The sequence below is a fragment of the Balaenoptera physalus genome (assembly GCF_965194825.1).
Source record: "Balaenoptera physalus genome assembly, chromosome: 21".
In the NCBI taxonomy this organism is placed as follows: domain Eukaryota; kingdom Metazoa; phylum Chordata; class Mammalia; order Artiodactyla; family Balaenopteridae; genus Balaenoptera; species Balaenoptera physalus.
Genome location: NC_138902.1, coordinates 39,711,928 through 39,739,557, shown reverse-complemented (window position 1 = coordinate 39,739,557; position 27,630 = coordinate 39,711,928). Strand labels below are relative to the sequence as shown.

The following is a 27,630-nucleotide window of genomic DNA, read 5'->3' as shown; positions in this document are numbered from 1 at the left end:
TGTACACCTGAAACTTACACAATATTATACATCAATTCTCTCTCACTAAAGCTGAGGAGGGAAAGACATTCACACATGGTAAAATGTTACCTTCCACAGAAATTAATCATTATGTTTACCATATCTCTCTGACAGCGATTTATAATACTTTTATCCATATCTCATGTGGTACAATTTTGAACCAATTTCCAATAGAACTTGGATTAAAGGAGAATGTGGATCAGAGCCAATGTGTTGAGGTGCTGGAAACACCAGACCGTGTAAGTTACTGCACAGCCCTTGATTAAAAACAAAGATTCATCACTTATTAAAATAAAGATCTTTCATTAAGGAAACTATGCCTTTAATTTAGAGATGAACAGGACATGTTCAAATATGAAGGACATTTCAAGGTAATTGATTTTCTGAAAATAAACATGAATTTTTTAAAAAATGTATTGAGCAGTAACTTTCAGGGGGCAATGTACTAGGATTAGGGGTATACCAAAATGAGTAAAACAAAGGTTCTCTCAAATTTTCTTCATCTCAAGCATTTCAAAATACAGCACATTTTATAAATTCAACACATATCTATGACATGTCACTTTAGTGTTTAAAAATGTTTAAATACACTTTACTGAGGTATAAATGATATACAACAAAATTCACACATTATAACTGTGCAGGCTGATGACTTTTAACAAGTAACCATATAATCACTACTCCATTCAAGATACAGAAGATTTCCGTCATCAACAGGGGTTCCCTCATGGCCCTTTGCAATCAGTTTACTCAACCTCCCGTCCCAGGCAACCACTACCCTGATTTGTCTGTATAGTTTTGCCTATTCTAGAATATTATATAAATGGAATCATAGATTATGTACCTTTTTTTTCTGCCCCTTTTGTTTATCATCATATTTTTGAGAGGCAAGAATGAATACATTTCAGAAGAAATTAAAAAACATCCAGTATCTACAATGTAATAACCAAAAAGTCCAGTATTTTCTTTAAAAAATCAGAAGATAGTCAAAGAAACAAGAAATTTTGATCCATAGTCAAGAAAAAAGGTAACTGATAGAAACCAAATTTGAGATGGCTCAGTTGTTGCATTTAAGCAGAAAACGAGCTTAAGGCAACTTTATATATTTCTCTTAAAAAGGTAAATTTAGTCTTAATGAGTGAAAGGGTAGGGAATCTCAGCAGAAAAAAATGGAAACTATAAAAAAAGAATCAACTGGAAATGCTGGGATGGAAAAGGACAAAAACGGAAATTTAAAAATTTACTCGTGGGCTTAAAAAAGAGTCAGTAAATTTGATAACTTAGAAAATATTTGATTTCAGCAACAGAAAGATAACACAGTGAAGAAAAATAAACAAAATCCTCAGGTATGTATGGAAAAATATATACTAGTCTAATTTATGTTTAATTGGCACCCTAGAAGTTGAAGAGAGTGAGATTGGGAAGGAAAACTATATTTGAAAAAATAATATACAAGAACTTTTCAAATTTGAGAAAAAACACCAACTTACAAATACAAGAGACTCGGTAAATTACAAATAGTATAAATATCAGAGAACCCTACCTCGGCACTTCATAGTCACGTTGCCGAAAGTAAGGAAAAAGAGAAACCTTGAGGGCAGCCACAGAAAAGAGAAATTGTGTACAAGAGAACAGGGATAATAAAGATTGCTGATTTTGCATCAGAAACAATGTGAGCTAGAAGATAATGAAATGGCACATTTAAAGTAGCAAAGACAAAATAAGACTGTCAGTCAAAATTTCATATCCAATGAAAATATTCTTCAAAGTAAGGATGAGATCAAACCACTTTCAGGTAGACAAAAAAAAAAAGAGATAAAAATAAAATTAAACCAACAACAACAACAAAAACAGAAAACTTTAAAGTTTCCCATAGAGTTCTTATAACACCTTTTCAATCACTAGTATTTATAGAGTACCTAAATAAGAATATGATACTTTAGGGCGTCCCTGGTGGCGCAGCGGTTGGGAGTCTGCCTGCCAATGCAGGGGACACGGGTTCAAGCCCTGGTCTGGGAGGATCCCACATGCCGCGGAGCGGCTGGGCCCGTGAGCCACAATTACTGAGCCCGCGTGTCTGGAGCCTGTGCTCTGCAACAAGAGAGGCCGCGACAGTGGGAGGCCCGCGCACCACGATGAAGAGTGGCCCCCGCTTGCCACAACTGGGGAAAGCCCTCGCACAGAAACGAAGACACAACACAGCCAAAAATAAATTAATTAATTTTTAAAAAATGATACTTTAACAGTTTTTAAAAGCCCTTTTCCCTTACATTGTGTTCTTATTAGAGATTTAATTTCTTCCAAGGTTATTGAATACCCAACATAAAAAGTGCTACAAGGGTTATGAAGAGGAACAGATAAAAATTGTTCTTTTATGGAATTTATAGGCAGATAAAAATTTCCTTAAAGTACCCTGATACAATGTAGGAAGCAACAGGGACACTGAGACACCAGATAAAATACTGGAAGTATATGGAAAGAAGAGGGAATACTTCAGAGTGGGAGTATGAAAGAGAATTTTTAAGAAGCTGACATTTGAGATAGGCTCTGAGTTGGAGGTATTTGTTTATGGATAAATGGGTAGATAATGGCCATGTGCACACTAAAGAGAGAAGAATTAACAAAAACAACAAGATTGGAAAACTATGAGTGTCTACAAAAAACAATGAGCACCTCCATTTGTCTGGAGCTTAAGCTCCAAACAAATGGAAAATTTTAAAGTAGACAAAAGGTTAAGTCTTGGATCATGAATACTAAGAAGGGACTTGTATTTTAGTCTTTGGATAGTAGGAATCATTGAAGATTATTTAGGTGAAAACGTTTTGATATGAACGTATGTAAATGTGTTATGAATGAATACATGCCTTCTAATGATCAGGAATATCACCTAATGTATCATGAAAGTTCAGTACATTTTATGGATGCTTAATCTTAGAAGAGTCTAAACATAATGTATTTGTGCAGCAAAATGTAATTATCAATTCTGACTTAAAATTTTAGTCAAAGGAAATTTTAGCTCACTGAAACCAAAATTAAAATTCAAAGGGAAAAGCTATAAACAAAATAGGTTTAGTCATTTGTAAACTTAACCATTGTTCTGACAGGTGAAAAAAATTGGATAAATTATTATTTCTTTGCCAGGGATCAAACTCAAGAGTTGATAACAATATGTGTGCAAAGTGGTTTTCCTTCAAAGGAAAGGCACAGTGGTTAAAAGAGGAAAGCTGGCCTCCAAGCTGGTCTCTGCCTATAACAAATGTTTCTCAGTATGTATAAAAAAAGGAGTTGGACTAGATATTTTCTGAGGTTCCTTGCAGCTCTAAAATTCTGTACTCTAGAAAAGTATTTGCTAATGTCTTGGTAAAAGTTTCTAAGTCCTTTTCCTTACTACTCAAAAGTGATATGGCTTAGGAAGAATCTCTTGCCATCCTAACACGATTGATATTCTCTTTTTAAAATCCGTTTGTTTGTATTTAACAAATTTTTATTGAGCACCGATTCTGTGTAAAGCACTACACTGGACACTTGAAATGTACTGTTGAGTAAGACAGACAAGAAGTTTGATAGTCCCTATCAAAATACAAGGGAGTCATTGAAGTAGCTATGGCAAACTTTATATCATAAACCTCTCCTCTGAAGGACAGGCTGACTGAGGATACAGACAACAGAATCTCTGGGCTTATGGACTCGTTAGTACCTTCCAGCCTTCTTGGAATGATGCATCTGTGATGGGTCAGCTCTATACAATGCTGCTCTTCCTGGAAATTTAAGATAATCAACCACAGACTTCAAATACATGCTGTTTCCGAGAATGCTTACCTACTCCACTACTAGAAAGGAGAAGAAATTAGAAAGGAAGCATTCTAATGACCGAGCTTCTGAATTTTTTACTTACATTCAGGTTTAAAACAATAGGAGTTTTCATAATTAACTGCCTCTTTACCAGCCACATTCTTCCACTTTTACCCACACCCTCCACTGACAAACAGAACAATAGTAAGCTATTTATATGCCAGAGAAGCAATTTTTAAAAATGTTAAACACAACCAATTCTATATGAAGAAAGGCATTAGTAAACTTACAGGCCACAGAAGAAATAGAAATAAACAGGTAAATCATTTCTTCACAATAAAATATAACCAACACTTAAAAATGAGAATACCCAGTTTCGACAAGGACGCAATAAAAGGGACTCCGTTATATATGCTATGGAAATATAATTTGATACAAGACTTTGGAAGGCAATTTCATGATCCTTATCAAGAAACAAAAATATTCATACCTTTGACTCAGTAATTCTGCTGAGATCTGATTTTTTTTATTGTGTAAAAAAAACCATATAACATGAGATCTACCCTCTTAACAAATTATTACGTGTACCGTGCAGTATTGCTCACTACAGCACAACGTAGTACAGCACATCTCTAGAGATTTCTCACCTTGCATGACTGAAGCTTTACACCCATTGAACAGCAACACTCCATTTTCCCCTCCCCCAGCCTCTGGCCACCACCATTCTACTTTCTGCTTTGATGAGTATAAAGAAACATCACATAGGTGGAATCGTGGAGCATTTGTTCTATGACTGGCTTATTTCACTGAGCACAATGCCTTTGAGGTCCATCCATGTTGTAGCATGTGACAGGATTTGGTTTTTTTTTTAATGATGGAATAATATTCTATTGTACTTATATAACACATGTTATTTATCCATTCAGTTGTCAATGGACATTTAAGTTATATCTATCTCTTGGCTATTGTGAATAATGCTGTAATGAACATGGAAGTGCAAATATCTCTTCAATATCCGGATTGTAATCTGCTGGATAAACACCTAGAAGTGAGATTGCTGGATCATACGGTAGTTCTAGCTTTAATTTTTTGAGGAACTTTCATAATGTTTTCTATAGCAGCTGCACCATTTTACATTCCTACCAAGAGTGTATAGAGGTTCCAATTTCTCCACATCTTTGCCAAAACTTATTTTCTGGTTTTTAAAATTATTTATTTATTTATAATGACCATCCTAATAGCTGTGAGGTGATACCTCATTGTGGTTTTGATTTGCATTTACTTGACGCTTACTGAGGTTGAGATTTTCATTCACCATTTGTATGTCTTCTTTGGAGAAAAGTCTATTCAAGTTATTTACCCATTTTTATTTTTGTTTTTTGTTATTGAGTTGAAGACGTTCCTTATATATTTTAGATATTAACCCTTTATCAGATATATGGTTCACAAAAATTTTCTCCCATTCTATAGGTTGCATATTCACTCTGTTGCTTGCTTCCCTTACTGGGCAGAAGTTTTTTAGTTTGATGCTATCCCACCTGTCTATTTTTGCTTTTGCCACCTGTGTTTTTGGTGTCATATAAAGATCATTGTCAAGATTAACGTTAAGAAGTTTTTCCCCTATATTTTTTCTAGGACTTTTACAGTTTCTGTCTTAAACTTAAGTCTTTACTCCATTTTTATTTTATTTTTTTTATATCTCTGGTATAAGGGTCGAATTTCATTCTTTTGCATCTGACTATCCAGTTTTCTCAACACCATTTGCTGAGACTATCCTTGCTCTATTGTGTATTCTTGGCAACCTTGTCAAAGATCAGTTGACTGTATATATAGGTTTATTGGACTTTCCATTCTATTCCATTGGTCTATACGCCTATCTTTATGCCAGGACCATAATGTTTTGATTACTTTAGCTTTGTAATATGCTTTGAAATCAGAAGCATGAGAACTCCTGCTTTGTTCTTCTTTCTCAAATTGTTTTGGCTATTCAGGGTCCTTTGTGGTTCCAGATGAATTTTAGGATTATATTTTCTATTTCTGTAAAAAACACCATTGGAGTTTTGATAGGGACTACATTGAGTCTATAGATGGCTTTGGGTAGTAGGGACATTTTAACAATATTAAGTCTTCCAATCCATGAACATGGGGTGCATTTCTATTTATTTGTACCTTCTTTCATTTCTTTCCTTAATGTCTTATACTTTTCAATGTATAAATCATTTGCCTCTTTGGTTAAGTTTATTCCTAAGTATTTTATTCTTTTTGATGCTACTGTAAATGGGATTATTTTATTAATTCCCTTTTCAGATTGTTTGTTGTTAGTGTATAGAAATGCAACTGATTTTTGTATGATTTTAGATCTTGCAACTTAATGAATTCACTTATTAGTTCTAACAATTTTTTGTGGAATCTTTAGGGTTTTCTACATGTAAGATTATGTCATATGCAAACTGACAATTGTACTTCTTCCTTTCCGATTTGGACGTCTTTTATTTCTTTGTCTTGCATGATGCTCTGGCTAGGACTTCTAGTACTATGATGAATAGAAGTGGTGAGAATGAGCATCTTTAGTTCATTCCTGACCTTACCGGAAAAGCTTTCAGTTTTTCACCATCAAGTATGTTAGCTGTGGACTTTCCATATATGGTCTCTATTATAAGGAAATGTCATGCTATTTCTAGTTTGTTCAGTGTTTTTTAATCACAAAGGGTGTTGAATTTTGTAAATGCTTCTTCTCCATCTATTGAGATGATGATGTGATTTTTACCCTCTGTGGTAAATATCACATGGATTTTCATATGTTGAACCATCCTTGCATCCCAGGGATAAATCCCACTTGGTCATGGTATCTGATCCTTTTAATGTGCTGTGAATTTGATTAGATTCACTAGTATGCTGGTGAAGATTTTTGCATCTATATTTATCAGGGATACTGGCCTGTAGTCTTCTTTTCTTGTAATGGCTTTTTCTGGCTTTGGTATCATGATAATTCTTGCCTCATAAAATACATTTGGAAGTGTTCCTCACTCCTCAATTTTTTGGAAGAGTTTAAGAAGGACTGTCATTAATTCTTTAAGAGCTTGGTGGAATTCATGGTGAAGCCGCTGGTCCTGAGCTTTTCTTTTTTGGGAGGTGTTTGATTACTGATTCAGTCTCCTTACTAGTTATAGTTCTGTTCAGATATCCTATTTCTTCATCATTCAGTCTCAGAAAGTTATATATTTCCAGGAATTTATTCATTTCTCCTAGATTATTTAATTTGTTGGCATATAATTGTTCATAGTAGTCTCAAAGTTCTTTGTATTTGTGTGGTAACAGTTATGTCTACTCTTTCATTTCAAAAAAGTCCTTTTTTTCTTTTCTTGATTAGTCAATTTTGTTTACCTTTTAAAAGTTTTGATAACCTTAAAAGGTTTGTCAATTTTGTTTATCTTTTTTAAAAAATCAACTTTTAGTTCTATTTATTTTTTTCCCATTTTTTTCTACTCTATATTTTATTTATTTCTGCTCTAATCTTTATCATTTCCTTCCCTTGGCTAAGTTTGGGTTTAGTTTGCTCTCCTTTTTTTAGTTCCTTAATGTGTAGAGTTTGGTTGTTTGTTTGAGACACTTCTTTTTAACAATGTAGGTGTATAGTGTTGTAAACTTTCCTTTCAGTACTGCTTCTGTTGCATCCCATTTTTGGTATGTTGTGTTTTCGTTTGTTTGTCTCAAGATATATTCTAATATATTCTAATTTCCCTTTTCAATTTTTCTTTGAGCCACTGGTTGTTCAAGAGTGTGGTATAATTTCCACATATTTGTGACTTTTCAAGTTTTCCTTTTCTGTTAATTTTTAGATTCATTCCACTGTGGTTAGAGAAGATACTTGATATGATTGCAACCTTAAATTTGTTAGGACTTGTTTTGTGATCTAACATGTGCCCCATCCTGAAGAAAGCTGTAAGTGCACTTGAGAAAAAAATGTGTTATTCTGCTGCTGTTGGGTGGAAATGTTTTATATATGGCTTAAATGATATAGTTCAAAGCTCTATTTTTTTCTCTGTCATTCAGGCAGATTCCCTCCTAACAATGAGCAAAGCTGCCTACCTGGTTAGCAGCCTACCACGTTAGCAGCCTTGAGTGAAAGCCCAACCAAGAAGTCCTGGAAAAATCTCTGATTATGCCAGCCCACGTCATATGCCTTTCTCTGAACCAATCACACTTTCCAGGAAAATGAGGTAGTGTTCTGAAGACCATGCCCATGCATCTCACCGCATGGCTGACACTAATTTCAATAAGGTAATGAAATGAATTTCCCATAGGAACTGGGTTTCTGTTCCTATGAAATGGGAAGACCTGTAGGCTGAAAATACAGTCGATTTTCTGTCTATCTTAACCATGAAGAAAAATTTTATGACACAAAACTGTTTAGGGCATCGTTATTTATAATGACTAAAACCTTAAGACACACTAAAATATGCTTTAATAAGAGAATGGTTAATAAATGATGATATATTCATATGACCATTAAATTTTATATACAAATAGTTTTATAAATGTGGGAAATGTGTTAAATGTCAAATGACAAAATAAACACATAACTCTACAAGACTGTCTAGCAGATCACAGCTATACAAAACATTGTAAAACACATAGGAAGACATCTAAAATGTTACAGTACAAAGAGTAGCTACAAAAAAAATTTTTTTCTCTCTTTTTTGTATTTTCTTGTTTTACTATAATGAATATGGATTTTATATTTAGAAAATAATCAATATTTTACTTAAAAGAGAGACAAAAAAGAATTTCTTATGTTTACTAGCATTTATGTTTGAAGGTAAGTCTTACAATTAGGACACTGGAATCACAGGAGGAATTATAGGGTGTAATAAATGTTTAAAAGCAGAGGCTTAAACAGACAAATTGTGCTTCAACCCAGTGAATGGAGTTTTCATTTATTTTGAAAATAAAAAGACCGTATTAGCAGGCATTCGGGGACTTGGAGTGGTTCTGCTACATGACACTGAGGTGCCTTTCTTAATTTCTCTATAAGTGGTGCAGGGCATATTGGCACCTCGTTTAAGAAGCTGAGGTGTGTTCACTGTGAAACAGCCTATAGTCAAGTTTTAATAGAGGCAGAAAAGGATGCTTTTGTTCATTAACTCCACAGGGCTCATATTTGGCCTGGAACTTCAATAAAACCAAGAAATAAATGAGACTGCGAAATAAAACTGCATGAACACTGGAAAGGTATCTGTTGATTATGTGGTACTAAATAAAGTAGCGTTTCTTTTAACTGTACCTGTTTCTAAGCAAAGTTAGAACTGATGATTCTCAGGGTGTGAGAGACCGATAGTAATTCCATGAAACACCTTCCATCTGGATTCTTGCTGCTACTGTTCTTGCTATTTTAATTTAAAAATCTTATATTGATTTGTTTACTTATTATAACTAGCAATTATATCTCAGATTTAATTTTTAACACCTTAATTACGCTACTGTGAACATACTGCCTCCCACTTTCCCTTTGTTCTTCACAGGCAAGCTAGCCTGGCATGCTGCCGGTAACGAGCCATGGGTGTCCTCCCTCAGTACCATGGAAGTAGTAAAGAGGCAAATAGTGATCAAAACATAAACAAACTAACCTGGCGAAGGAGCAGAATTCGCAATGATAAAATCCTAACTTCGGATGTTCATTAGAGTTACAAATTCATTTACATTAGTGTTTTCTAATCATCTGCCATGTTCATGCTCACTGGTACAACTCTGTCCAAAGAACTGGATATGGTCCCTGCTCTGGAGGAGCTTAGTGTGTTCTTGCAGAAACGAACATACAAGCCACTGTGATGAGGTTAAAAAGGGGGAGGACCGTAGGAGGGAAATCTGCTAACAGAGCAGAAAGGAAAGGAATGTTAGCTCATATCTGAAGGGTGAACAGCACAGAGAATTTCAGGCTAGGGCTGCAGGATCTTTTTTTTTTTTTTTTTTTTGCAAAAAAGTCATGGGCTTATGAAAGTGCACTCAGGAACAGTGGAGTTCAGTGTGACTGCAGCCTAAAGCGTGTGTCGAGGAAAGTAAGCTGTAAGCAGATTATTGAGAGCCCGGATGCAGTGCTAGGGACTGAACATTATCCTGTAGACCACGGGAAGCCACTGGAGCATTAAAGCAGCAGAGGGTGGCATGAATAGGTCTGGGCTTCAGTAAAAGAAAGCTTGTGACAGTATGAATGATGGATTTAAAGGGTGAAAAACTATAAACAAGGAGGCCAGTCAGATGCAATAATCCACATGAGAAAAGAAAAGGAAATAAACAAAGGCAGTGGCAGTGGAAATATAAAAAGGGCACACAATCGAAAGACAGTCCAGAGTTAGAACCCACACATTAAGAGCAGTGAAATATACGGCCTGATTTCTCTGTGTCCATCACTGTATTAAGGGTTCCACACACTTTTGTCTCATTAAATCTTCCTAACAGTCCCATGAGGCACGTTCTGTTTCTTATTCCTGTTTTACAGATTCAGGAACTGAAGATTAGAGAGGTTAAGTAGCTTGCTCAAGATCACATAGGTAGGAAACGGGAGAGGTGGGACTGAACCCAGGTCTAACTGATTCTGGAGCATGACAAATCCCTACGATAAATACCCTCCAACCTGCCTAGGTAAGCATGGGAAATGAGGAAAATGTGGAAATGAAAGATGACCATGTTGTTTATGGCCTACATGACTTGAAAAATGTGAATTCCATTGACTGGGGTAAGGAACATATGAGGGAAAGCAGGTTTCTGGGAAAACATTTGGCAAATAAATAAACATATATACGTATACACACACACACACACACGCATATATAGTGTTGAACACAGTTACCTTGAATATTGAAAATACATGGAAGTTTAACTTAAGGCTAATGTGCTCTGAGTCACTCTCATGGAGACTGTTGGAGAAACCACGGCAAAGAGTGCCTTGCCACGGCAGAGCACACGGTTAGAAGACACCAGAGCTGGGGGCAGATATCTGTGGCATTACTTCCTTTAAGGAAGGCACAAAGCGTGAGGACTCTGAGAAGGAGGAAGGGAAGGAGCTTTCAAAGATGTGGCCAAAGACCCTGGAGAATTCAGGGTTAAGAAAGCCAAGGCAGAAGAAGGTTTTGAACAAGAGATACTGAAAAATAAAACACACCATTTCCAAAAGCATAGTCTCAAATATCAAAGAGAGATCACGTTGCAAGAGAACTGAGGAATGTCTGTTGGATTCAGCATTCGGGGGATCACTGTTGACACTGAAGAAGGATGGTTGGGGGGAAAAGGCATCTGACACCAGACCACTATGATACGCAGCGTGAAGGGCCTGTGAGAAGAGGGTGGCCTCTTCTGGCAGAATTGATTCTTTCCTGGTGAATGTGGCCACCTCTTCCTCAAACCCCATAGTGGAGGGATTACAGCGTCACAAAGCAACAGCTACGCTTTTACAGGAACACTCAACATGTTCCAAGGGTTAAGACGTGGGCTTTTTCCTCCTTTAGTCTCTGCTCTAAGCCTGAGAGAGACCCTCAATCGTTTTGTTACAAGAGAAAGCTTGCTCCTCAGTCCTGACGTTTTCTGCCTCTGGAGGACACTCAATCACCGTAAGCTACTCCTAGCTGGTTTCTGCCCCTTTATCAACTCAGACCACCTCAGTGAGGTACTTACCCAGTTGGTAATTTGGGAAGGTAAACTGGACATGCTCAGCTCTTTTCCCTTTATCTCTTTGGGAACCAGCCTCAGGGCAGAAAGAACACAATCACAGCTGCTTTTTTTCCAGGCAGGTCTCCTATCTTTCTGAAGGGCCAGAAGTTTTGAGGGATAGCCTGAAAGACACCAACATTTGGTGTATTGGCCGCAAACATTGCGAAATGAGGTGAAAGCGCAAAGTTGAGTAGGAAAAGAAAATAAATGCATAGAAAGAATTTTAATTGTGGCTAAAACATGTGGTTTGGAGCCTTCACTGTAAGTTTTACAGCAAATACTTTGTTTGTAGTGACTTATATTGGACCAAGTTTCAGCTGCTGTGGCATGGGCCAGCACCTTTAAGACTTAGGGCACATGGTATTTTAATCTGGATCTATGGACGCAGATTATGGCCTGTTTCTCTCCGGGACGGCACCTTTCCATGGAGGTAAGTCTAGAAGGGCCCTGACAAAGGTGCTTGAGGTAGTGAAAGCCCTCGGCAGGCACAGGCAGCGCAGGGCTAGAGCTGTGGCTTCCTGACCTAGAAGTAGACTCTCATGTGATATGCTGACAGCGGAAACCCCAACAGAGGCCTGTGGCTGCAGAGGTCTTAGTGCTCAAGGGCAGCTGAGGCAAGAGTTAAGTTTAGAGAGAACTGGAGTTTTTCTGTAAATTTGTAGACCCTGATATAGCTGCTTTTAAACTACAAGGCAGCTGAGTCTCATGTGTGCTGGGGAGTCTTTCTGAGGTTCTATCTTTAAATTGCTGTCACCAGGCTCTGATAAGCAGCAAGGGACCAATGATCAACTGCCCCAAATTATTTTCTCTATTCACAGCCAAGAAAAGGACTGTGGATTTATGAGGCTTGTCCACAGGTTCAAATGGAAACGACTCAAAGAAATACAGGACAGTTTTCAAAGTGATATAGTTATTGTAGCGGGGGCTTTCACTGGCTTCATAGTATTATGAGGGAATCTGCCTGAGAAGCTTAGGGAATTCACAAGCAGAGGAAGGACAGTGTCTTGAGGAGCACGAGACAGACATCTTGGGTCTCATCGGAGCCCAAGGGGCACAGGCGTCAGAAGCATCCACAGTAGTTTCATTTTAGAAAAATGTCGCCAATGCTTTTCTGGTTGAAATAAATATGGGCACAAGATGAAAAACATCACTAAAAAGCAAACTTCTTAGGCTTAGGCCATTCCAGAACAAAAGGCAGAGGCGTTAGCCACAATGGCACAGGATTAAAAATGTCTTTCTGCAAGATACATGGCAGCTATATGAGCAGACAGAGCTCTCTGTCTATACAGACCAAAGTGCCAAGAACACGGAGCTCAACGAGGAAATGGAGGTTAAGAAGCGACGCACGGGCAGATTTCTCCTCCAGAAATGGTAGGTGTGCTGCACTAAACCCCTTTGCTGGAGGCTGACCCCTACTAAATTTAAATTAACAAGTCAGAGTTTCTAGTGAACACCTATCAACCAACCAGTGGCATCTTGGTGAGGATAAAATTTTGAGATTTTTTTTCCATCACCTTTTTTGGGGGGAGCCAGTCTTCCAGCCTCCTCGTATTTTAACCCTGTGTAACACTCTCTGCTGAGGGTATTACTGGACTTAGTGACTCATTTCTGAGAAACAGAATAAGACAGAAGACACAGAGTATGACTCAGAAGTTAGACCATAAATGAAAGTGCTATGTCACTGCCTTGCTTTCTCTCTCTCTCAGATCACTGGCTCCAAGGGAAGCCGACTGCCATGTTTTGAGGGCACTCAAGCAGCCCACGGAGAGGCTCAAGTTGTAAGAAACTGGGGTGTCTGGCCAGCGGCTGGTGAGAAGCGGTAGGCTGCCTATTACCACATGAGTGAGTTTGGAAATGAGTCTTCAGTGTTTGGAAATGATGACTACAGCCCTGGCGACAGCTGGACTCACCCTCATGGGAGACTCTGGGCCAAAACCAACCAGAAAACTTCCCCCGGGATTCCCAAACCACGGAAACTGTGAGATAATACATGCTTGTTGTTTTAAGTTGCTAAGTTTGGGGGTGATTTGTCACACAGCAATAGATAAATTAATACTCCGCCTTTCATTTAGAAATAACTGAGTTTTAACCACAGTTTTAGCTAACGTTTAATGAGTTCAAAGGAATTTTACCTGGGAAAACTGTTCTAAGGCCTGAGGATTGTCTGTCTTTCTTTTTTTTCTTTAATACTTTATTTATTTATTTTATTTATTTATTTATTTATGACTGTGTTGGGTCTCTTAGTTTTCGTGTGAGGGCTTTCTCTAGTTGTGGCAAGTGGGGGCCACTCTTCATCGCGGTGCGGGGGCCGCTCTTCATCGCGGTGCGCGGGCCTTTCGCTATCGCGGCCCCTCCCGTTGCGGGGCACAGGCTCCAGACGCACAGGCTCAGCAGTTGTGGCTCACGGGCCCAGTTGCTCCGCGGCATGTGGGATCTTCCCAGACCAGGGCTCGAACCCGTGTCCCCTGCACCGGTAGGCAGACTCCCAACCACTGCGCCACCAGGGAAGCCCTGTCTGTCTTTCTTAAAGTCAGTTTATATAGGGGCAGCATGGTTATAATCTTATGTCCTGTTACTCTTTGGACACTAGAAAGACAGATGTATCTGATACCTTGTGTTAAATTAATAAAATGTATGAAGTCCTGAAGAAATAACCCCACTCTCACATATTCAGATACATTGAGAAAAACCTCTAATACAGATTGGGCAGAATAAAAAATTGGGAATTACTTTAATTTCTAACTTTTAACTCGTATTGTCAAGAAAATTAAATTTTAAACATTAATTTCTGAATCGATAGGTGTGGCCTTGAGTTCCCCCTGAGAATTTGAGTGCAGACGAGGGCTTCTATTGAAGTTTTCTGGCATTTTATTATTGCAGCACTTATATATTTTATTATGTCTCTTAATATTGTTATTATATCTCATTGCAGAACCAGGGCTATGTTACCTCAGAAAGCATGGTTGGACATAATTTGGGATATGGGAAACAGAATAGGGAGTAAATGTTCAACTTTAAATAGAGTGGCCCTGGAGTAGATTCATTAACAGAGCAAAAGACTCATTTTGGAGCTTTTTCAGGGTAAAATGTATCTTTCCCACGAGTGGTCCCAGGAGGATTCCAAAGGACCCGTGATTCGTCTTTGAGAGAGAGGTGAGGAATGGTCTTAAGAACACGACCTCCCAGACGGAGAGACCCCTGCCTGAGGAGTTAAGCCAGTGAGGAACAAAACAAAACACAGCAGAGCAGGGCAGAGCACACCCGGGGAAGCTGAGGCGGAGTGCCAATGCTTTCTTCCTCTGAAGGCTGTTCTAGTGATAGTACTGTAAAACCCGCTCCTGCCCTGCCCCTTTACTCTGCCCTGAGCAGGTGGAGTGATTTATCTGACTGACAACTTTCAAAAGAAAGAACTGGGCATGCAGAGCCAGCCCAATCGTTTTCCCTCTTGAGAGCGCTCGACTCCCAGCTGCCAACGTTCTCCATCGCTCCTGGGTGCAGGCTCTCCCCCAAAACCAGTGCCCTCACACATGCCGTGACTGGATGGGTAAGGCTGACGAATCTGGGGTTCATTTACCAGGCCCATTGGCCCTTACAACTAAGCCTTCATCAGTTTTTTTTAAAGCAACAGTTTGATTTTCCATATATTTTACTCTTCATCTTATTCCTCAATTTGTTTTGAATCTGACAAGGAAGAAGAGGGTTATATCCCCACCAGGGAAACCAACACTTCTGTCAAAATTCTAGTAAGGGAAAGGATTTGGTCTGAAATGTTCAAAGGTAATGATACAAAATGTCCTTTTGATTGTATGTTTTTATCACAATCAACCTAAATATGATTGAGGTGTTCACAGGATGCCCCTTTGGAGTATATATTTTCTTTGTTTATGTAACAACAAATAACACAGGAAATGGTATAACTAATAGTCATGTTTATCCTGTGCTCAAAACTGGAGTTTTGGAGCCAGGCACATATGACTTCTAATCCCAGGTCTGGCAAATCACATAACCTCACTGAGGCCATTTTTAAAATTTGTGTCTTCATGTTCATCTGTACAACAAGGAGTAGCAGTTACTCTGGAGGGTTAATGCAATGATTAAATGAGATAATATACCCAAAGTCAAGCACAACACAGGGTCTGATACACAGTGGGCACCCAACATATGGGAGCTGTGGTTATTAGATCCTAAATTCTATTTTGTTCTACTCTATAATAATTCACCAAGTACAAAATCGCAAACCAGAGGATTTTTCCATCATAAGGAAATTCTCTGAAACTGTAATTTCCTTAAGATAGTCTTATTATCACAAACAATTGTTCTGTTAAGCTTGCAATTAGTAAATCTGTTACTTTAAGCAAATGTTAGGTTATCATCTCTCCTTCTCTAAATTCATAATGTGCCATTTTAAGGTAATTCAAGCATTCTGTCAGCTTTCACCACTTAATTTGTATGAATCTAGGGGCAAACTGAGGTCAAGGAATAAAGGTCCCCATGGATATGGTTGTAAAAAAATCTTTTAATACTTTTAATATTAGATTTGCTTGTAGAATGTCCATGGTACAATTTAGTAAATTCTGGTTTTGCTGCCTTAGTAAAAAGTTCCTAATATCAGTCCATAAGGAATTTTTTGGATAAATTCCTTTCTTGGTTAAATTATCCCATTAGCTGCACAGTCCACCGTTGCGAGACTCTGTTGTGAAAATGAGACTTTAATAACTTTAAGTGTCTAAAATTGATCTCTTTCCCAGCATATGGATTTACTGCTGCCAAGCTATAAAAGAAGCCTTACCTCATATCTTGTGCACAGGGGGAACCTTTTAGGCTCAACCTTCCAAACTGGCTCAGAGATGCTCTGTAAGATACTTTCCCTGAGCGCCTGTGTGTGCACTGGCTGATTTTATATACTTAAATTTTCCCACATTTCCTAGCTTCCAGCTTACTCTCTCTCCCCTCAGATCCCCATCTCCCTTTGTTCTGTGCCCCAAATCCTCCAGCAACTCAAACCACCCCCCAACTTTTACCTAGTTCCCCAGGACCACACTCAACGTAGGGGAGGAATGGCTTGTAGAAACCATACAAGCAGTTACTTAATGAAACAAGATTGTATTTCTAGCAATATAAGTTCAATATAATGCCATTAAAAATGATAATAGTATTCAAATGCAGACTCTATTTTATTGGAGTGGCTTACCTGTGCTTATATATATATATTTGTTTAATTTCAAAAACTATTGTTACCTGGAATAAAACAATAGTTAAATGTACAGTTTTAGGAGATGAACATTCCCCTCTTAAAGAAGGAAAATCAGACAAGATTTCCTCATTAAACATTAAAGAGACTATATAAAAGGAAACACACCTGAATACTATAGTCTTGACACGTCTTAAACTCTTTTGGTTACTATAACACAGAACAGATTTTATACTTCCCTAGCAAAATAAACAAAATCTTTTCAAACATTGAGAACAACTCATTGCCAGAGATAAGCTTATTCATTGATGGGAACTGGCTATATAATTATATCTACTTCTAAGTTCTTTTCAAAATTTTTAAAAAATATACCTGGTGATTCCAAGTACATCAGAGGGTAGTTTGGAGTGAGTCCTGGGTCCATACTTGCCTTTCTGCTTAGTAACTGTATGATCACAGACAACTTTTCAGTTTCCTCATTACTGAAAGAGAATTAAAAATAGTTTCTACCTCTAGCCTCATCAGGTTGCTGTGAAAATTAAATGAGAAAATGGGTAATGTAATTAGTACAGTACCTGGAATATAGTAAATGCTCAATAAACGTTAGCTCTTACCATCAGAGAAAGGGAATGTATACTTATTTGTAAGAGTTTATCTAATTTACTCATGTATTGGCTATATTGAAACAGAATTTTTTTCTCAGTTTAATTTCCTTTGAACACAGTTGTTCTACAAGCTCAAACATGTACACGGAATTCTTCCTGACATTTCATTACTTTTACATTCCTTGGGCTAACAGCAGGCTTTTAATCTCAGACAGATTTTCACGCCTTGATCATCTTAAAATATTTGCTGAAACTAGTATTCAAAGAAAGTAATGTAGTGACACTAACATGCTTTAGATAGAGGTTTTCATTCCACACAGTATGGAGAAAAAAATTTGATTGGACCATTTTCAAGCTAAGGCAAATTTGGAACTATATCGATTTATTTTGGAGCTCCCTTAATGCCTTCCTTGATAACAAATTTGTGCTTAACTTTTAAAGTTAATCAGAGCAATATCATTTTCCTAGTGGTTAACTTTTTTCTACTGTTTTTTTTTTTTTTCTGTTCAAGATCTTGGGTCTCACAGGAAAACAAAAACCAAACCAAACCAAAACAAACAAACAAAAAACCAAACAAACAAAAACTTCTTCCATTTCAACCAAGTACTTTATTCCCTGTGGACTAGACATCTCATTTTAACTTCCATATTTTTCTTCTCTGTTATCCTCATACTAGAATCATTTAATGTCATAACAGATGTCCTTTATATGTACTTTCAATTGTTAAACAAACCCACCATTCTTGTCACTGTTCTCAGAAGATTCATTCACAAGTCTGTTCTTTCACTTCCAAGGAAACATGAATCATACCATGAAGTACTGTCACTGGCATTTTAATCTTGACTATTGGAGAAGTTGATCTTTTCCTCTTAGATTCTCTCCTCCGTGGGTTTTTCTTCAATCTTCTAGTTAATTCTCCAATTAATTTGCAGTGGAAAATCATTGCTATTGCTTTATATTTCTAGAGTGCGTTATTTAAATCTCTAGTTATGCTCCTAACGCATATGACTTGGTATTAGAGTTGGCTTGATTCAAGTTCACCTGCCCATCAGATTACAGTCCCCGTCAGTGTAGGGGCATTGCTAGACTCATTACATTTCTTACAGCCCTTGCACATAATTTGAATATAATAGGCACTTATCAAATGTTAATTGAATTGAATATCATCTCCGAAATGAATATTACTGATTCAGCCACTTATATTTCTTGGTCACATACTACGTGCCAACCACTCTGCAGTATAATTGTGGCCCTGTATAGCTAGTGCTCTAACAGTAGTACATTATGTTGCTCTTTCTTGAATCTCATCCTCATTTTGCCGAAAAGTATTGTTATCCTTTCTTCTCAAAAAAGGAAAAAAGTGACTCAGAGAGGCTGTGCAAGGCACAGTGGCAAAGTTGAATAATGAATGAACTTGATTTTTATACACACCTCTATTCAAGTGTTCTAGATGATAAATTTGGCAACCTGAACACTTTGTATACATTTGTACTAGTTGTAACATTTTGAAGCCAAAGGGTATCAGGTTACTGGTTACCCAATTCTACCTTTGAATTTTTCAGGTGTAATATTATTAGAATTTATTTCTTAACAATTTTTGAATAATGTGACTAAGCAAGGAGAGTTTGAAATAAATTTCTTTCACCTTGTATACTGTTTATCCTACTTAAAATAAAAGCATATTAGAAACTTGACCAACTAATGCAAAATCTGGATGCAGGTGAGGAAACTTCCCTTCAAAATGGCAGAAACCAATGTCATAACACAATGGGTAGACACAGCTCCCATAGATAAGTCCCTACTGTACAAAATGCTGTGTACTAATTTATCTACAGCCGAAATGTTGGTTTTCCCTCATGAAAATACTGCTCCCAAATTCCACTCTTTCTGAAAAACAATTAACCTGTCAAGTTTAAAGTTTTTCGTTCATAATTTGGACTGTATCCTGCCATTGATATTTATTTTAATCTCCTATTGATTTCTGTGGGAATTCTTCTTCTAGAATTAAGGCAGGATATAGCCTCAAAGGAATTTCTGCAAAGAAGGTTCCCACTTTCATCTCTTTGTGTTGGATTTTTATTAAGTTTAGTTCATGACGTTGTATATTTAAAAATAGGCCTACAGGCTAAAGCTATGATAAAGTCTTCTATTTTTGTATTCAGGCTGAAAGGTCAATGAGAAGTCTCACAGGGAAGAACAATGTTATAAATTATTTTTAACATGTTTTGGTCCAGTTTCTAAAAAAATCAAAAGGTATTTATATTATTTTAAAATGTCTTTTTTACTTTATATATCCCCAAATGTCTATCTCCCATGAGATTTCTTTTTAAAATACCCATTCAAACCATGTTTAAAACATTTTAAAACACCAGATATAATATTAGGTAGTCATTTAAAATTATAGTAATGATGACATAGAATTATGGATCTTGGGAATTCTTTGGAATGAGGTTAAGTTTGAAAAAAGGCAAAGTAGAAAATTATAATAAAGTTATAATATATAAATATTTATAGTAATGTAAAAATGCACATAAATAAAGATGGGTAGATCACGGAAATTTTAAATTTGTGTTATAATTAGTGGATGTTATGCCTTATCAAATTTCCTAATGTTTTGTATTTCAGGTAGTAACGTTAAAATTCAAATGCAAACAAATAACATAACTTACCTTTTAAATTCATCAGATTCATATGAACTTAAAGTCATGACAAAAACTGAAGTGAATAAGAGCAAGGTTATTAAGAATATGCTGGTATTTCAGTTTTTAAATTAGTGATCCTTGGATCACTTCTAGAGCACCTAGGGGCACATATTGTCATCTGGTAATCTTTTTTTTAAATTTTCTGGTGTCATGAAAATCTCTTAGAAGTTATGGAATAACAATAAAATTTGACCAAGACAATTTCTGATGCTGCTCTGCCCACCTGATAGATAGGGTTATTGTCTGGACCAAATGAGAGAATGTTTATGTAAGTACTTTTAAAAGAACATGTGAAAAGCAGCAACATAATTTTCATCGTTACTCTGAATACCTTCCAGATTAGATCTCTAATTTGATCTCAGTTATTTAATAAAGAAATGTCATTAAATGAAAAAAATTTTGAAGTTTTATTGTAATATGGACTCACATTGTTCTCTGTCCCTCAAGAAAACACTGATGCTAAAATGAACTATTATTTTAAAGACACTCGTCTTGGGAAACTCTCCTGCTGAGGAGGAAATGTCCTGGTTCCATAATGAAAACTGCAAATTAACCTCATAACTGTATTTAACTACAGTAGTTCCCCCTTTTCCGTGGGGGACACCGTCCAAGACCCCCCCAGCAGATGCCTAAAACGGCAGGAGTACCAAACACTATATATGTCTCTTCCTATACACACATACCTATGATAAAGTTTACTTTATAAGTTAGTCATAGTAAGAGGTTAACAACAATAATAGTAAAATTGAACAATTATAATAATATACTGTAATAAAATTTTGTGCATGTGGTCTCTCTCTCAAAATATCTTATTGTGTGAACTGAACGCCTTTTCCCTCTGAAGTATGCACTCACCACACACACACATTTTAAGTCTGAGGCTCGACAGCAAAACTAGCACGAGTTTCTCTTACCTTCTTCACAATTTCACGGATGGAGGGCTCGTTCTTATCGTAGGTCTCAGCAACCCCGGCACAGGATTTCTTTCCTTCCTTATTAAGTGGAGAACTTTCACCTTTTTACTTAAAGAAAGGACCGTCAGGCTTCTCTCGGGCATCTCCGAATTGCCAGCATCACTCTTATTTGGGGGTCATTGCTCGGGAAGATAAAGGTCACTGGAACGCAAGTACCGCGATACTGAGATCGTGGCTCTGATAACCCAGGGGCCAATGAGTGACTAGGGGCGGGGTTCGCTGGAGAGAGGCGTGGTTCCCGCGTGGCCCCGGCAGCTGACCTCGCGAGACTTCATCCCGGTACTCAGGATGGCGCGCGATTTAAAACTTCCCACCGCGGAAACCCCGGGAAGCGAACACTGCGGATACAGAGGAACTACTGTACCTGAATTGGTGGTAAGAGTGTGAATGAAGTAGAGCTGAGTCGCTCACGTCCTTTCTCCATCCAGAATTCAGTTTGGGGAGTGTGGTCAGCCGACTGCCTTTGAGCCAAGGTCACACTCTTTCCAGAAGGCTCGTGGACGGTGTGTGCCCAGCAAGGCCGGGGCACAGAGGCCTGTCCACTTCCACCCAGCTCGGAGCCTCTACCGCGCAGGCCTCGCTCTGGAGCGCCCCGCGGCCCGGCAGACATTGTGTCCGATCTGCCTCTTCTGCATCGTGACCTGACCGCTCCTCTTGTGCAATCCTGCTTCCTCCTTTTCTCCTTCACAAAAATCCTCTGCAGTCCTGTCTCCACGCCAGTGTCTGCTTCCCAGAGAACGCAGCTGACTCCCAGAGTAGCTCAAGAAAGCCAGCAGCAAAGACGTGGTCCCAGGACTGGCTCGCTGGCCACCATTTGGGACTGAGGACACCAGCCCGAGCGCTCCGTGACCCGGGAGGAAGCCCAGCTGCTGGAAAGCTGCTGGTGGCGACTTGGGAGCCTCTTCTTGCGAAGGAAATGTCATGACTGATGGAAGCAGTGCACAGGACAGTGGATTTAGTGGTTGTCATTAAGTCATGGCACTGTCCTTCCTAATGAAAAGCTAATAGTATTGAACAAATAATTGAAAATCAAATGTGAAGACCAGAGGGCCTCCTTGGTAGCCTAAAAGAGGCCAGTTTCCTCTCTCGGGAGAAGAGAAAAAAGCTTAAGACAAAACTAAGGATTTAGACCATAGTCACTGATCTTCAAAGACAATTGAAGGTTCAGCTGAAGCAGGCCTGTTACACCAAGCTCAGGGCCCTGAGATCAGGGTATCTGGGTAGATGCCTCTTGAGATTTTGATTCCCCACATTTTTTTTGTTATTATTATTCCTACACCTTATTTGTCAGAGCACTTTTAGGTTCACAGCAAAATTGAGTAGAAAGTACAGAGAGTTTCCGCATATGCTTAGCTCCCTGCTCGGGCACCCAGACTCCTTTGAACGCTCTGAGCCTGCAGAGGTGAACCCCTCCCGTGAAGAACGGGCCCTGCGCCCACGGAGGGGGACAGTACGGCGCTCTCCACCGCAAGCCCACAGGGGTTCTCTCAGGATGTGCCCCTACCCTTCCTGTGGCTGCCAGGCCTATAGGCGTGGTTATGTCGCAGCATCACCCGGACGGGGACTTATCAGACCTGCTAGAGGAATAAAGGGCCAAGGCCACAGAGGAACCGCAGGAATTAGTCAGCATGACCAACAGCCATGTAGGATGGCAGGAGACAGGGAGTCCGTGTGGGATCGCAGTGGGAGGTTTCCTGATCAAGGGGACTGGCAAATAAGATATGACCAGGGAGAGTTTATTGACCTGGAGTGTTCTCTTGTGATATGGGACTTAACCCCCTGCCAAGAACCGCAGGGGAGGATGCAGAGATGATTCCTAGCAGCCTGGAGAAAGCAGTGATCCGTGTTGAACAGAACTGAAATTCCCGAATTGCTGTGGCAGATTGTAGAGAACTGATTAAAAGGCTCAGAGAAGTGGGCCTGCTAGAGTGGTAATATTTTTGTGAGGCCAGGAAATCATTCAGGTTTTTTTTTTCCTTCCACAGGAAGGCTCAGGGGATACTGGGCACTCAAGAGGCTCACAAATTAACCGGTTAAGAGGACATCAGCTTCACTAGGAGCCAGCGGTGACTGTCGTGTGCAGACCAGGACTGAGGGTAAGAGAAGCTGTCCTAGAACCTTCCTCACTGATAGCAACAGAGATGCTGGGCCTGAAGCAAAGAAGCTAGTTACTGGCTTTTAAACACCAGAATCTGGGGGGGGTGGTGGGCAGGGTTCACAGTGATCATAATGACCATCAAGGTCAGAGAACAGCCAATGCGGTTTCACCCATGGAGAGGTATAGAAACAGCACATTCCAGACCTAAGATTACTGCTCTGGCCCATACCTGGGGGAATGAGCATTCTGCAGTTAACATCTGAAGGCACAGTGAAGCACCAGCTCAGGAGCAATGCTCTGAGGATGGGATCCCATCTCCCAGGACACATGCTACATACCGAATTAGAAACCCCTATATGATGCTTTGGTCCCCAGTAGGAAGAGTACGTTGGTTTGGGTGCAGGAGTAACGAGCACCAAATGACCCAACCTTACACCTCTGGGATCTGTGGGGTTACAGGTCCATGTCCTCAAAGGAGGACAATTACCATAAGGGTTAACACTTAAGAAGCCCTTGCTGTGTGCCAGACACTTGTAAGTGGTCTGCATGTGTTCATGCATTAATCCCATCAAAATATTGCCAGGTATTTTACTATCATTAACCTCTGGTTAATGTGAAAGCAAAGCACAAAAAGGAAACTTGCCCAAGTTCACATATTTACTAAGCGTAAAACTCAACCACCACGAATACCAAAATTTAGGATACAGTAAGTCAGACAGCATTCAGCTGATATTGAACAGCCAAGGTCTAACAGTCACACGAGATCTTGCAGTCAGGGCTTCACGGCCTGCCAGGGCTCAGTGGCAAGTCAAGATCTATTTACTTATAATAGAGAAGCCGTGGTTTTTCTCCCAAATCATCAGAGCCCCGGCTGTTTCTCTCACCACAGGGTCTATTCTGCATCCATAGGATCCACTGAGCCATAAAGACCAAATATTGCACCAGTGGGAGAGCATTCTTGTTCTCTGAGTCAAACGGGCTCTTGTTTAGGGCCACTGCATATGGGTCAGTGCAACTCACAGATATTTAATTTATAACATATATTTTTTTAAACCAAAGAATGGTACTTTTTTTTTTTTTCCATTTTGGAAGAGCAGATACTTTAGACCATAGGACACTCCTAAATCTTATGGAAGTGGAAGGTCTCTGTACTTCTGTGGCATTTATCTTCCAGGCTGTGGCACTCGTGTGCATCATCTTACCAAAGTAATAGGGACCCTGCTCTGTTTTCTATCTGCATGATGTCAGTAGGGTGATGTCCAGAGCACTGATGAGGTAACTACTCGTCCCTGCAGAATGACTTGGGACACAGAACTAGAAAGTTGATATAAACCTGTGGCAAGACAGTGAAGATGTATGGCTGTCTCTGTCACATGAAAATGAATTTCTGCTATTTACTGCTTTTGGAGATAGAGAAAAAAGCATTTGTCAAATCAGTGGGTGGTTAGGAAGGGCTATATTGATCTTTTCCAGTGAAGAGACCACAACCTGTACAAATTTGCAAGATCGTATCCCCACTTGATTAAATGTTGGATAATCTATTGTCATTCTCTGTAATCAATCCGTCTTTTTCACTAACCAAACTGGACAGCTAACTATGGAAGTGATGTAATCTTCACTCCTACATCTTTCAAGCCTTTAATGACATAGCAAATTTTTGTAATTCCAACAGGGCTGTGGTATTGCCTTTGACATATTCCTGTTGTGGGCAGGAAAAACTCCAGAAGCTTCCACTTACCCATTCCTAACAATGATAGTAATAATAACGAAATCTTGTATCGCTTTTACTACCGTCCAGACACTATTTTGAGAACTTTATTTACATCTATTAATTCATCTAACTTCCTAACAATCCTAAGAAATACATGGTATTATCATCCAACTTTATAACAGGAGTTATCACAGTTCAGGGAGCCAATGTGGTTTCCATCTGTTGATGGAAATATCTACAGTTGATTTCTGTTTTTTGTTATTCATGGCAGTTATATACTATAAAGTTGCCCCAACACTGGATTGGTGAATAGTGAGCCATTGCTCCTAGGGGAAATATATATATTTAAAGTTGTGTGTGTGTGTTTGTGTGTGTGTGTGTGTTTTAAATCCTAAAAACAGTTTATCCTGGTCAATGCTCTGTTCTTGATCTTACAAAAGTGAAAACAATCTTCAAAAGTGTTACGTGACTTGCCTGAGGCTGTTCACCAGCAGGCTGCAGAGTTGGGTTTCAAACCCCATTCAGCCAGCCCCAGAACCGGAGCTTCTTGCAGAGCTCTGCCCGCTGCTGTCTCCATCCTCTGGGCATCTCTATATGAGAACTGAAACAAGAAAATAGAGCATCTCCTTGATGGACCTCAGTAGGGAATATGTATAATTGTGTAACTAAAGATTCCTACTTAATGTCCATGAATGATGGCACAAGCTCTGCCAGTATTGATGCTGAGGCTACACATAAATTTTATTGAGTCAGCAGATTCTCAAATAAGCCTCTGCGGATAATGAGGACCCACTGTATCTTAATTTTGCATTTGGTAATTGGGAAAATAGCCACGGTCATGTCCTCTGGTCAGAATTCTATTATCTCCTGACCCTAATGGGCTCTGCTCTCGCTGGACTGTACTCATATTCACTGGCCTCAGGAATCAGGTAAGAGCAATTGTTGGATGGTACCACTGTCAAATGAGTAAGTGTGAAGGATCTACTGCTCTACCTACTAGGTCTTCTGAGACAGCATTCATTGGAGAAACTCACAGAGATGAAAGCGATAGTGAGTGTGTGAGCTTCTGTGGCCCTTAGAATTCTGGAACAGCACAGGTGGACGTTATGGGTCCCAACCTCTGACTGATGTTGAGAGAGGTTCCCCAAATTTGGGGCTTTGGGACTTTTAAGCTCTAGGATCAGAGAAGTATCAGCCTCTCCCCTGGCATGATCAGAGGCTGGTGTTCAAGCCTTACAGTTATGATAGCAAAACAAGGCAGATCCTTGGTGTCCAAGTTTCTCCCCTGGTGTGATCAGGGGTCTGGGGTCTAGAACCTGTAGCCTGAGTCCACTCCGCCAACACTCTACCAGCCTGGGTTGCTGTAAACATGTTGCTAGAGCAGTTTTCAGGGAGATCTGCAGGAGGCTTTGCCTGCAGAGAATCAGAGGTAGATCGGCTAATACCTACATTTGATCGTGAAGAACTGGGTATCTCCCTTTCCCTTCTTATGGTTATTCTTTTTAAAAAAAAAAAAAATTTGAAACATGGTTGATTTACAATGTTAGTTTCAGGTGTACACAATAAAATTTGATGTTTTTATAGATTATACTCCAGTTAAAGTTATTATAAAATGTTGGATATATTTCTTGTGCTGCACATTACATCCTTGTAACTTATTTATTTTGTACCTAGTGGTTTGTACCTCTTCACACCCTTTCCCTATCTTGCTCCTTCCCCAAGCCATCTCCCCACTGGTAACCACTAGTTTGTTTTCTCTATGAGTCTGTTTCTGTTTTGTTATATTCATTTGTTTGTTTTTATGGTTATTCTTATTTTATGGTAGAGTCCTTCGAGGAATGCTAATAGGGAGACTCAAAGAATATTACTGGGTTGCTATTGCACAGATTTTCTTATGTATTCCTGACATCTCCTTCAGTCAAAGGGCTCTGAGATTGTGAATCAGGTGAAGGATTGCCGTTATCCCTGTGTCCAAGACAGACCTTTGTTCACCTGAACTGTCCTTGCTCAGATGTACAAATCAAGTAGGACTCGAATGGGCTCACCATCAGTTTTCATCCTAGGAACCCCAAGTTATCTAGCCACCATCACTGATCTTGCAGACCAGACCGAACCACTCTGATTACCATGCAGTGCCAGATGCCTATGATAGTAACCACATGTCTCTTGCTCTTGGTGATTAAGCATGACCCTGTGACTCTGTCACCCCAGGAACTTCCCTTATCCATTGAAATCAGGGAGTCATTTCCATTTCAGCATCTTTCTCCAGCAGCTCTATAACCTACAGACTGCCAGGAAATATGTCTGACCTGCCGGCATTGTTCTCAGAAGGCACTGATGAACGCTCTGTCTTCAGGGCCCTCCCTGGCTCAAAGTAAGGAGGAGAGAAGCCAGCCACACCTGTTCAATTTACCCCAACCTATTTTACGTCCCAATATCTTTGGATTTCTTTACTCATGTTATCCCAAAATTTTTCTGCCCTCTCAGGTTGAGTTAGCAAGAGCCACCCGAGACCTTATTTTAGTCACTCAGTGAAACAGTTAGCATTATTTCCAGCTGTTGAAGTTCCACTGAATCCAGAATTCTGGCACTTATATAAAGAAATTCAGCCCAAACGAAAATTAGGTTTTCTGTCCTTGCTCAAGCAAGCACAAACATATCCCACAGAATATGAGATTCTCAAGCAATGAGATTCTGAGTCTTTAAACAAGGCAGGAAGTTAGATCCTGGTTCCTTTACCCCTCTAAGTCATACTAGATTATCCAATTCCAATGCCAGGAGTTCCATTATTACCAGCCATGGCCCTAACTGTCTCACAAGATTCTGCTAAGG

General features: G+C 39.1%; 1 long non-coding RNA gene across 1 annotated transcript in view; it reads left to right on the top strand.

Annotated features, from left to right (window-relative positions):
• The first annotated feature begins 9,279 nt into the window (after positions 1-9,279).
• LOC309651405 overlaps positions 9,280-27,630 on the top strand; it is a 98,884-nt gene continuing 80,533 nt past the window's right edge. Inside the window, exons 1-2 of the long non-coding RNA XR_014258100.1 lie at positions 9,280-13,336; positions 22,975-23,085. This is a non-coding gene — a long non-coding RNA (uncharacterized lncRNA). The remainder of the gene's footprint in view (positions 13,337-22,974; positions 23,086-27,630) is intronic.